The sequence below is a fragment of the Plecotus auritus genome (assembly GCF_963455305.1).
Source record: "Plecotus auritus genome assembly, chromosome: 3".
NCBI classification, from domain to species: domain Eukaryota; kingdom Metazoa; phylum Chordata; class Mammalia; order Chiroptera; family Vespertilionidae; genus Plecotus; species Plecotus auritus.
In genome coordinates this window covers 32,672,537-32,682,408 of record NC_137772.1, presented here as the reverse complement: position 1 = coordinate 32,682,408, position 9,872 = coordinate 32,672,537, and positions in this window count along the sequence as shown.

Here is a 9,872-nt window from a genome sequence, read left to right as displayed (position 1 = left end):
ATCCTCTCTCCTGGATTAGCCTCTGTCCTGTATATCACATATCCCAGATTGCCCTCTCTTCTGGATTTCACTCTTCTGGATACACTCCTCATTTTTCTTCTGTCATGTATTACCTCTCTCATGGATTACATAGTCTCCTGGATTATTCTCTAGCCTGAATTACCCTCTTTCCTCAATTACACACTTTCATGGATTATCCTCTCAAGTGGATTACCTACTTTTCTGGAATCACCCCTCTCTTGAATTACATGCTCTCCTAGATAATCTTCTCTGCTGGATTACTATTTCTTTTGGATTAGCTTCTCTCCTGGATTATTTTCTCTCCTGTATTACAGTCTTTCCTGGATTATCCTGTCTTCTGGATTACCCTCTCTCCAGGATTGACCTCTCTCCTGTATCTTCCTCTCACCTGGATTGCCCTCTCTTCTGGATCACACATACTCTTGGAATACCACTCTCCTGCATTACAAACTCTATTGTATTGTCTTCTATTTTCTCTCTTTATGGATTAGTCTCTTTCCTGGATTACCCACCCTCCTTGATTACCCTCGCTTCTGGATTACAGTTCTTTCCTCAATTACACTCTCTCCTGTATTTCCCATTCTCCTGGATAATGCACTCTTCTGCATTATCTTCTCTCCTGGATAATGCTTTAGGATTACGATCTGGTTTGCATTATCATTTCTGCTGGATTACACTCTGCTATGGATACACATGCTCTTGTGTTATCTTCTCTTTGGGATTACCCTCTCTCCTGGATTACACTTGGCTGGATTACCACCTCTCCTATATTATACACTCTTGGGAATTACACTCTTTCCTGGGTTACACTCCAATGGATTACTGTCTTTCTTGCATTACACTCTGGCCTGGTTTACACTCACTCCTGGATTATTCTTTAACCTGTATTACGCTCTGTCCTGGATTACACTCACTCCTGGATCACATTCCCTCCCAAATTATCCTTCAACTGCATTACCATCTCTCCTGGATTTCTTACTCTTCTGCATTATGCTCTCCCCTGGATTGTTTTCTCTCATGGATTATACTTTCTCCTGGATTACCCTGTCGTCATGGTTATTCTCCAGCCTGGATTACCTCTTTTGGATTACACTCTTTCCTGGATCATCTTCTCAGGTGGATTACTTTCTTTCCTAAAATACCTTCTCTCCTGGATTATTCTCTCTGTTGGTTTACCCTTTCTTTTGGATTAGCTTTCTCCTGGTTTACCCTCTCTCCTAAATTGTTTTCTCTCCTGGTTTACCATCTCTTCTGGATGCACAATCTCCTAGATCTGTGATCGGCAAACTGCGGCTCATGAGCCACATGTGGCTCTTCCACAAGATACCACTGCCTGGGCGAATCTATTTTGAAGAAGTTGCGTTAGAAGGAGTTTAAGTTTAAAAAATTTGGCTCTCAAAAGAAATTTCAATCATTGTACTGTTGATATTTGACTCTGTTGACTAATGAGTTTGCCGACCACTGTCCAAATTATTGTATCTGCTGGATTATCCTCTCTCCTGAATTACCCCCTCTCTTCTGGATTATACCTTCCTTGGATTTTCCTCTCTAAAAAATTACCCTTTTTTCTGGATTACCCCTGTAGTGGATTACCCTCTCTCTTGGATTATTTTCCCTCCTGGATTATTGTCTCTGCTGAATTAGCTTCTTTGCTGGATTAGCCTCTTTCCAGGTTTTTCCTTTCTGTTGGATAATCCTCGCTCCTGGACAACACTCTCTCCTGTATTACAGTTGTGTTTTTTTTTTGTTTGTTTGTTTTTTGCATTATTTTTTTCTCCTGGATACCATTTCTCTTGGATTACACTCTCTCCTGGATTATCCTACTCCTAGATAATTCCCTTGCCTGGATTACCCTCTCAGATTACACTTTTAAAAAAACATATATATTTTATTGATTTTTAACAGAGAGGACGGGAGAGGGATAGAGAGCTAGAAACATCGATGAGAGAGAAATATCGATCAGCTGCCTCCTGCACACACCCCACTGGGGATGTGCCCACAACCAAGGTACATGCCCTTCACTGGAATTGAACCTGGGACCCTTCAGTCTGCAGGCCGACACTCTATCCACTGAGCCAAACCAGTTAGGGCTACACTCTTTCCTGGACTATCCTCTCAGGTGGATTAACTTCTTTCCTGGAATCCCCCCTCTCTTGGATTACATGCTGTCCTCTAACTTCTCTGATGGATTACCCTTTCTTTGGATGAACTTCTCTTCTGGATTATTCTTTCTTCTAGATTACCCTCTCCTGGATATACTCTCTCCTGGATTATCATCTCTGATGGATTATCCTCTTTCTTGGATTGGCCTCTCTCCTGGATCTTCCTCTCACTGGATTGCCCTCTCTTCTGGATCACACTTACTCTTGAAATATCCTCTCTCCTGCATTTCACACTCTACTGTATTATCTTCTATTTACCTTATCTTCTGGTTTAGCCTCTTTCTAGGATTACCCACTGTTCTTGATTATCCTCTCTTCTGGATTACAGCCTTGCTCCTGGGTTTCCCATTCTGCTGGATTATGCACTCTTCTGCATTATTTTATCTGCTGGATTACCGTATCTTTTGGATTATCATCTCTGCAAAATTACCCTGTCTTCTGGATACACGCTGTCCTGGATTTTCTTCTCTTTTGGATTGCCCTCTCTCATGGATTACACTCTGCTGGATTACTACCTCTCCTGTATTACATGCTTTTGTGGATTACTCTTTCCCGGATTGCATTCTCTCCTGGATGATCCTCTCAGGCAGATTACCCCCCTCTCTTGGATTACTTGATGAGCTGAATTATCTTCTCTGCTAGATTACTTTCTTCTGGATTAGCTCCTCTCTCAGATTATCATCTCTCTTGGATTATTCTCTCTCTTGGATTACAGTCTCTTCTGGATATACTCTCTACTGGATTATCCTCTCTGATGGATTGTTTTCTATTCTGGATTACACTCTCTACTGGAATACCATTCTCCTTCACTACACACACTACTATATTATCTTCTATTTACCTGCTCTTCTGGATTAGCCCCTCTCCTTGGTTATTCACTCTCCTTGATTACCCTCTCTTCTGAATTACAGTGTTTCCTCAATTACACTCTCTCCTGGATTACTTTCTGTTGGATTACCACCTCTCCTGTATTATATGTTCTTGTGAATTACACTCTCTCCTGGATTACACTCTTTCCTGGATTACACTCTCTCCTGGATTACACTTACTGGATTACTATCTCCCTTGCATTACACTCTGTCCTGGTTTACACTCACTCCTGGATTATTCTTTAGCCTGGATTACTCTCTCCTGTGTTATACTCACTCCTGTATTACACTCTCTCCCAAATTATCCTTCAACTGGATTACCATCTCTCCTGGATTTCCGACTCCTCTGCATTATGTCCTCTCCTGGATTGTTTTCTCCCTTGGATGCCCTCTCTCGTGTATTATATTCTCTCTGGGATTATCCTGTCTTCATGATTATTCTCCAGCCTGGATTACCTCTTTCGGATTACACTCTTCCCTGGATTAGTCTCTCAAATGTATTACTTTCTTTTCTGGAATACCATCTCTACTGGATTATAAACTCTCTTGGGTTATCCACTCTGTTGGATTACCCTTTTTGGGGGGATTATCTTTTCTCCTGGTTTATCCTCTCTCCTGAATTGTTTTCTCTCCTGAATTACCTTCTCTTCTGGATGCACAATCTCCTGGATTATTCTCTCTGCTGGATTACCCTCTCTCCTATATTACCCTCCCTCCTTGATTATGTTCTCTTCTGGGTACATGCTCTCCTGGATTACCCTTTCCCCTGGATTAGTCACTCTCCTGGATTATATGTTATTGTGGATTACACCCTTTCCTGGATTTCACTCTCTCTTGGACTACCACCTTTCCTGAACTATATGCTCTTCTGGATTTTCTTCTCTTCTACATTAGCATCTCTTTTGAATTACCATCCCTTCTATATTATCACCTCTCCTAGATTATTCTCTCTTTTGGATTATCCTCTCTCCTGGATATACTCTCTCCCAACTACCCTCTTTCCTGGATTACATTCCTACCTGGATTACACCCTCTCCTGGATTATCCTATATGATGGATTACCATCCCTTCTGGATTATTTTCTCTGCTACATTACCCTATCTTCTAGATACACACACTCCTGAATTATTTTCTGTGCTGGATTACCCTCTCTGATGGATTACCCTCTCTCCTGTATTACTTGCTTTCCTAGATTAGCCTCTTTTCAGAATTATTATCTCTCCTGGATTACCCATTCTTAAAGGTTACATGCTCTTCTGGTTTATGTCTTCTGTTTGATTACCCATATTCTGGATTAATCCTAGATTTCACACTCTTCTGAATTACATTCTTTCATGGATTATGCTTTCTCCTGAATTACAATTTTTCTGCATGACACACTTTTCTGGATTATCTTCTTTGCTGGATTGTCATCTCTTTTGGATGATCACCTTTCCTGGATTACCCTCTCTTCTGGATTACAGTCTGATGGATTACGATCTCTGTTGGATTACACTCTGTCGGATTACACTCTGTCCTCATTTACACTCCCACCTGGATTATTATTTAACCTGGATTGCTCTCTCTCCTGGATTACACTCTTTTCAGATTATCCTTCAACTGGATTACCATCTATTCTGAATTTCCCACTCTTCTGCGTTTCACTCTCTTCTTGATTGTTTTCTCTTCTGGATACCCTCTCTTGTGGATTATTCTCCCTCCTGGATTATTTGGTCTTCAGGATTATTGCCTACCCAAGATTACTCTCTTTTCTATTACACTCTTTTCTGGATTATCCTCTCAGGTGGATTACCTTCTTTGCTGGAATACCTTCTCTCCTGGATTATAAACTATCTTGCTTTATCCACTCTGCTGGCTTGCCCTTTCTTTTGGGTTATCTTTTATCTTGGTTTATCTTCTCTCCTGAATTGTTTTCTCTCCTGGTTTACACTCTTTCCTGATTACCTTCTCTCCTGATTATCCTACCTCCTGGATTATCATCTCTGCTGAATTAGCTTCTCTGCTTGATTAGCCCCTTTCCCTGTTTTCCCTCTCTTTTGAATCATACTCTAAGACTACAGTCTCTCCTGGAAAACACTCTCTGCTGGATTGTTTTCTCTCCTGGATACCCTCTCTCATGGATTACACTGTCTCTTGGATTATCCTGTCTCCTGGAATATTGTTCAGCCTAAATTACCCTCTCCTGTACTACACTCTTTCCTGGATTATTCTCTCAGCTGTATTACCTTCTTTCCTGGACTACTTTATATTATGGATTACATGCTCTTCTGGATTATCCTCTTTGCTGGATTACCATTTCTTTGGAATTAACCTCTCTCTTGGATTATCATGACCCCTAGTTTATTCTCTCTCCTGGATTATCCTCTCTGCTGTATTACCCTCTCTCCTTAATTCCCTCTTTCCTGAATATCCCTCTCTCTCTCTTATTATTCTCTCTTCAATGTTATCCTTTTTCCTGGTTTATCCTTTCTCCTGGATTATTTCTCTCTTTACCTCCAGCTCTTAGCACAGTGCTAGACTCAGAGTAGCATGAGTACAGAAAATATCTGTTAAGTTGAACTGAATAAACATAAAAACTCCAAATGTAACTCATGATTTAAAAAAACACCTATATAATCAAATACTGAACAATATGATTGAGGAATGTGATTGAGGAACATGAAAGGGTTATGATAAAAAATTATTAAAGAAACTAAGTTGTTCTTCACATACATGCAAAAGTGGACTCCATATGGAGTCTAGATTTAAGAACTAGTTTATTGCATAAATTATATTAAAAAACAAACAGACTGAAACAGTAATGACAATCACCTGGGTAGCACAGGGTAGTCTGCATGGCTCGTCCCTGACCTGCCTAACAAGGCAGCAGCCCAGCACCGGGGCAGCACTCACAGGAAGGCAGGCAAGCTTGCGCTTAATTTAAGTTTGATACAGGCCTCCAGGCTCCACTGCCTATTGAATTTCCAGGCTCTCTCTCACCAGAGGAAGGCAGGGCGAATTTTCTGCCAGCACATATTAGTATTTCTTTATCTTGGTGTGATAGGAAGTGGAAGAAGAAATTGAGGGCAGCCCTGATAATAGGCATGAAGCTCAAGAAAGGCTGCTGCCTGAGTGAAATTTCCACAAGCCCGACTCCTTTTCATACCTGTTTGCTTTCAGAATTCCCTGGAGACACATTGCAAGGGAAACTATAACTTATTAGCTAGTATTGACATCCAAATTCGAACCTTGAGATCTTTGTTTCTTTTTGTGTTTTCTTTTTATTATTATTGTTTTAAAACCTTGAGATCTTCAGAGAAGAAAATGAGTGCATAAAACAATCGGCAGTTTAGATGCCTGACCTTGGCTGGGATTTATGTGTGTTTAGATCACATTGGTTGAAGTGCCTCCAACTTCTGTCAAAAATCTGCTTCATTCTTTATGCTGAAATAATTTTTGACTGAAATTGGTAGCCTGAACCAATTCTATTCCGTTTTGTGCATCTTACCCTTGTCCATAAATTGGTTTTAGGAGGATCAAGGCTATTACATATGTAATAACCTATGAAAAAGCTTAGCTCAGTGGTTAACACAGAAGTGCCCAATAAACAGTGGCCATAATAAATAGGGTATTAGTTTTCTGAGATGCACTAGAGAAGTACTACACACTGGGCGGCTTAAAACAACAAAAATTCATTGCCTCACACTTTTGGAGGCTGAAAGAGCTGAATAGTTATGAAGGAATGAGCACAGAGCTTCCATGCCCTCTCTGTGATCACACCCTCCTAGCACCTTCACCTGGAAACTCTCTGAATCCTGTACTTTAGAGATCTTTAGAGATTTTTAGGGAGGATTCATTAGGATGGGTTCCCAGGTCCATCCTAGTGATCTCCACAGTTCTGGGGGGTACATCATTGGCAATAAACATACTCAGCAACTGACAGTCCCCAACTGGGTGTCCCCAGCATAATGCCACCCACTTACTGTAAATAGGAGATAATCTAAAGAGCTATGATACTTTTGAAAATGTCAGGAGCACAGGGATCTGTTGTGGCTGTTTTACTTGCGGCTGGTAGTTTGGTTCTGAGCACTTGTCCTGGTTTTGGTTCTGCCTCATCGTGTCTAATCTTGGGGTCAGTGCTCAGTGAGGCCACATGCAATGGAAGCAGCTACCAGGGTCTTGTGGCCCAGGTCCCTGGTGAGGCAAACTTTCTTTTCATAAGCTGCAGTTGTCACAGCTGCTGTCCTTACTCCCACTCCTTTGGCTCACTTCGCTCTCATTCATGTTTTAGGATCCTTCACCAAGTCCCCAAACCACCCCTGGTTAGATGAGGTCATCTTAGAACAATTAGTGCTCTTTCTCAACTATTTGTTGAGAAAGATTCCGAGGATGTGACTTCACTTGGGACTGCATTTCCCTACTTCCCGGCTCTCTCTGTCTTGATGTGAGGATGTCACTCTGTATTTTTAGGACGTCGTCTGCATGACAATGACTCATCCCATGTTGATCTCCTCTTGCGATGCAGGGCTAGACGGAGCTCACATTATCTCATTCCATCCTATTGCCTTGCAAAAAGTAAATAAGAAATTTTAAACTGAAGGATGGCAAGTTTAACAGTTCATTTAATATTGCTTGTTCCATAAAAAGGAAACCATCACATTGAATCTCTCTACATAGTATAGACATACTTTTCCAATCATAAATAAATAAGTAAATATAAAACTAAGGCTTAGGGGGAGAATATCTCCAAGATGCTCTCAACTCTGCAATCAAAGTCAGAAAGCATGTGGCCAACTTTTCCATTATGATAAAGTGAAAATCAGAGAAGTAGTCATTTGTCCACGATTACCTAGAATATGATAAAATATCATTAATCCTAAAGCACTCAGTTTACACAGAGAAGAACAAAAGACAAATGAGCCCTGAAAAGGGGAAGCATGAAATATGATGTGAGTAAAATGTGAGCTCGGCGAGGGCACAGATCACATCTGTCTCGTTGATCATTATGTTCCCGGCTCCAGGCACAGTGCCTGACAAATAGTAGGTGCTCGAGGAAGATTTGTTTAACTGCTAATAAGAGACAAGAGAAATAGTTCAGTCATCACCTCAGCTGCTTTTGCTCATATAAGTGTTGACTCTATGAGACAGAAAATCATATCTGTCATCCACAAGAAAATGCCAATTCATTGTTATAACTCGGTTATATAAAATTGAATTATGAGGTAAGAAAATGCAAAGTATGGCAAGAAAACCTGAAACTCTTGGTATATATTCTTCTCTACTTTGCTATTTGAAATACATTTATAAAAAGCAGTTAGCTTTATCTGTTGGGAATAGAATTTAAACCTCAAAATACATACAAGACAGGGGAAACAACTCTCTTTCTATACCAGTCAAATGGATTAAAGGCTCACTTTACTCCAGTGTGACCTCATCTTACCTAATTTCATCTGCAAAGACCCTCTCAGCAAATAAGGTCACATTCACAGGTATTGGGGTTAGAATGTGAACTATCCTTTTGGGGGACACAATGAAGCCCATAACATATATCAAGGGAGGCTCCTATCCCTCCCTTGGATATGGACCCTGGAGGTTCACAGTATGTTGAGACCCCAGACTCCACAAGCCTCTGGCTCTCTGCCCTCAGCCTGGTCACATTGTGGCCCAGCCCTGTCACCTGGCATAGCCCCCTGTGCCCTATGGGTGCTGACCTCACCAGCAGATGCCTCCCCTCAGTGCAGCGCCCACCTTCCCTCAGGATCAAGTGGGGCTCTGGCCCCTCTCAGTGCCTAGTTGCCACCCACCCACCCTCTGGGAGCTTTCTCTTTCTCACTTGGCCAAGTGTTGACCCAGGATCCTTTCCTCCTTCCCAGTCCCCAGAGGGCCCCTGAAACCCAGTCACATTTGCCTCGCCTACTCCGAAAATAAAATATGTACTAGTAGTGGCCTTGGTGAGCCTTTTTCATTTTCTTCCAGGCAGCTCAACTTGCATCCCTTTTCTGTCAAAACATGAGAGATGACTGCCCCCTTGGGGTAAGAGAAGCACTCTGAGTGATTCAGGTGAGTGGCCGAGTGAAAGCATGGATACTTCTCACCAGGACACCCTACATTGCCAATCCTCCACAAGTCACTCTGCTAAACACTCATTCTTTAGTTTCCTTCCAGCTGTGTTATGAAAAACAGGGGAAGAAAGAGGAACCAACAGGAAAGGGAGAATAAAATGCACCAAAAGCAAGAGGTAGGAAGAAATAGTAGAAAAAGGGAATTAAACAGAGAGGAAGAGAAAACATATCACAAAGAGGGAGAATAAGAGAAGTTTATGAAACAAGTCATATGGAAATAGCTAGAGTTTATTAAAAATTCTACCAAGTCTTTCTTGTTTAAAATAAGTGTATAATAATAATAAGCCAGTCAAAAAAGACAAACCTGCATGACTCCACTTATAGGAGGTCTTAGAATGGTCAGATTTAGAGCCAGAAAGCAATCACAATTATCTCCTCTCAAATGTGGGTATAGAGGTGAAGGGGGCTGGAAGAGGGGAGTGGAGAGTTGTTTAGTGGAACAGAGTCTCAGTTTTGCAAGATGAAAAAGTTCTGTTGGTTGCACGACAATGTGACTACATTTAACACTATAAAACTGTACATTTAAAATGGTTAAGATAGTCATATAATCCTATATAATAAAGAGGTAATATGCAAATTGACCCTCATGCCCTCACACAAGATGGACACCCCCATGTGGCCAAAGATGGCCGCCACAAGATGGCAAGCAGGGGAGGGTAGTTGTGGGCGATCAGGCCAGCAGGGGAGTGCAGTTAGGGGCGACTGGGCCAGCAGGGGAG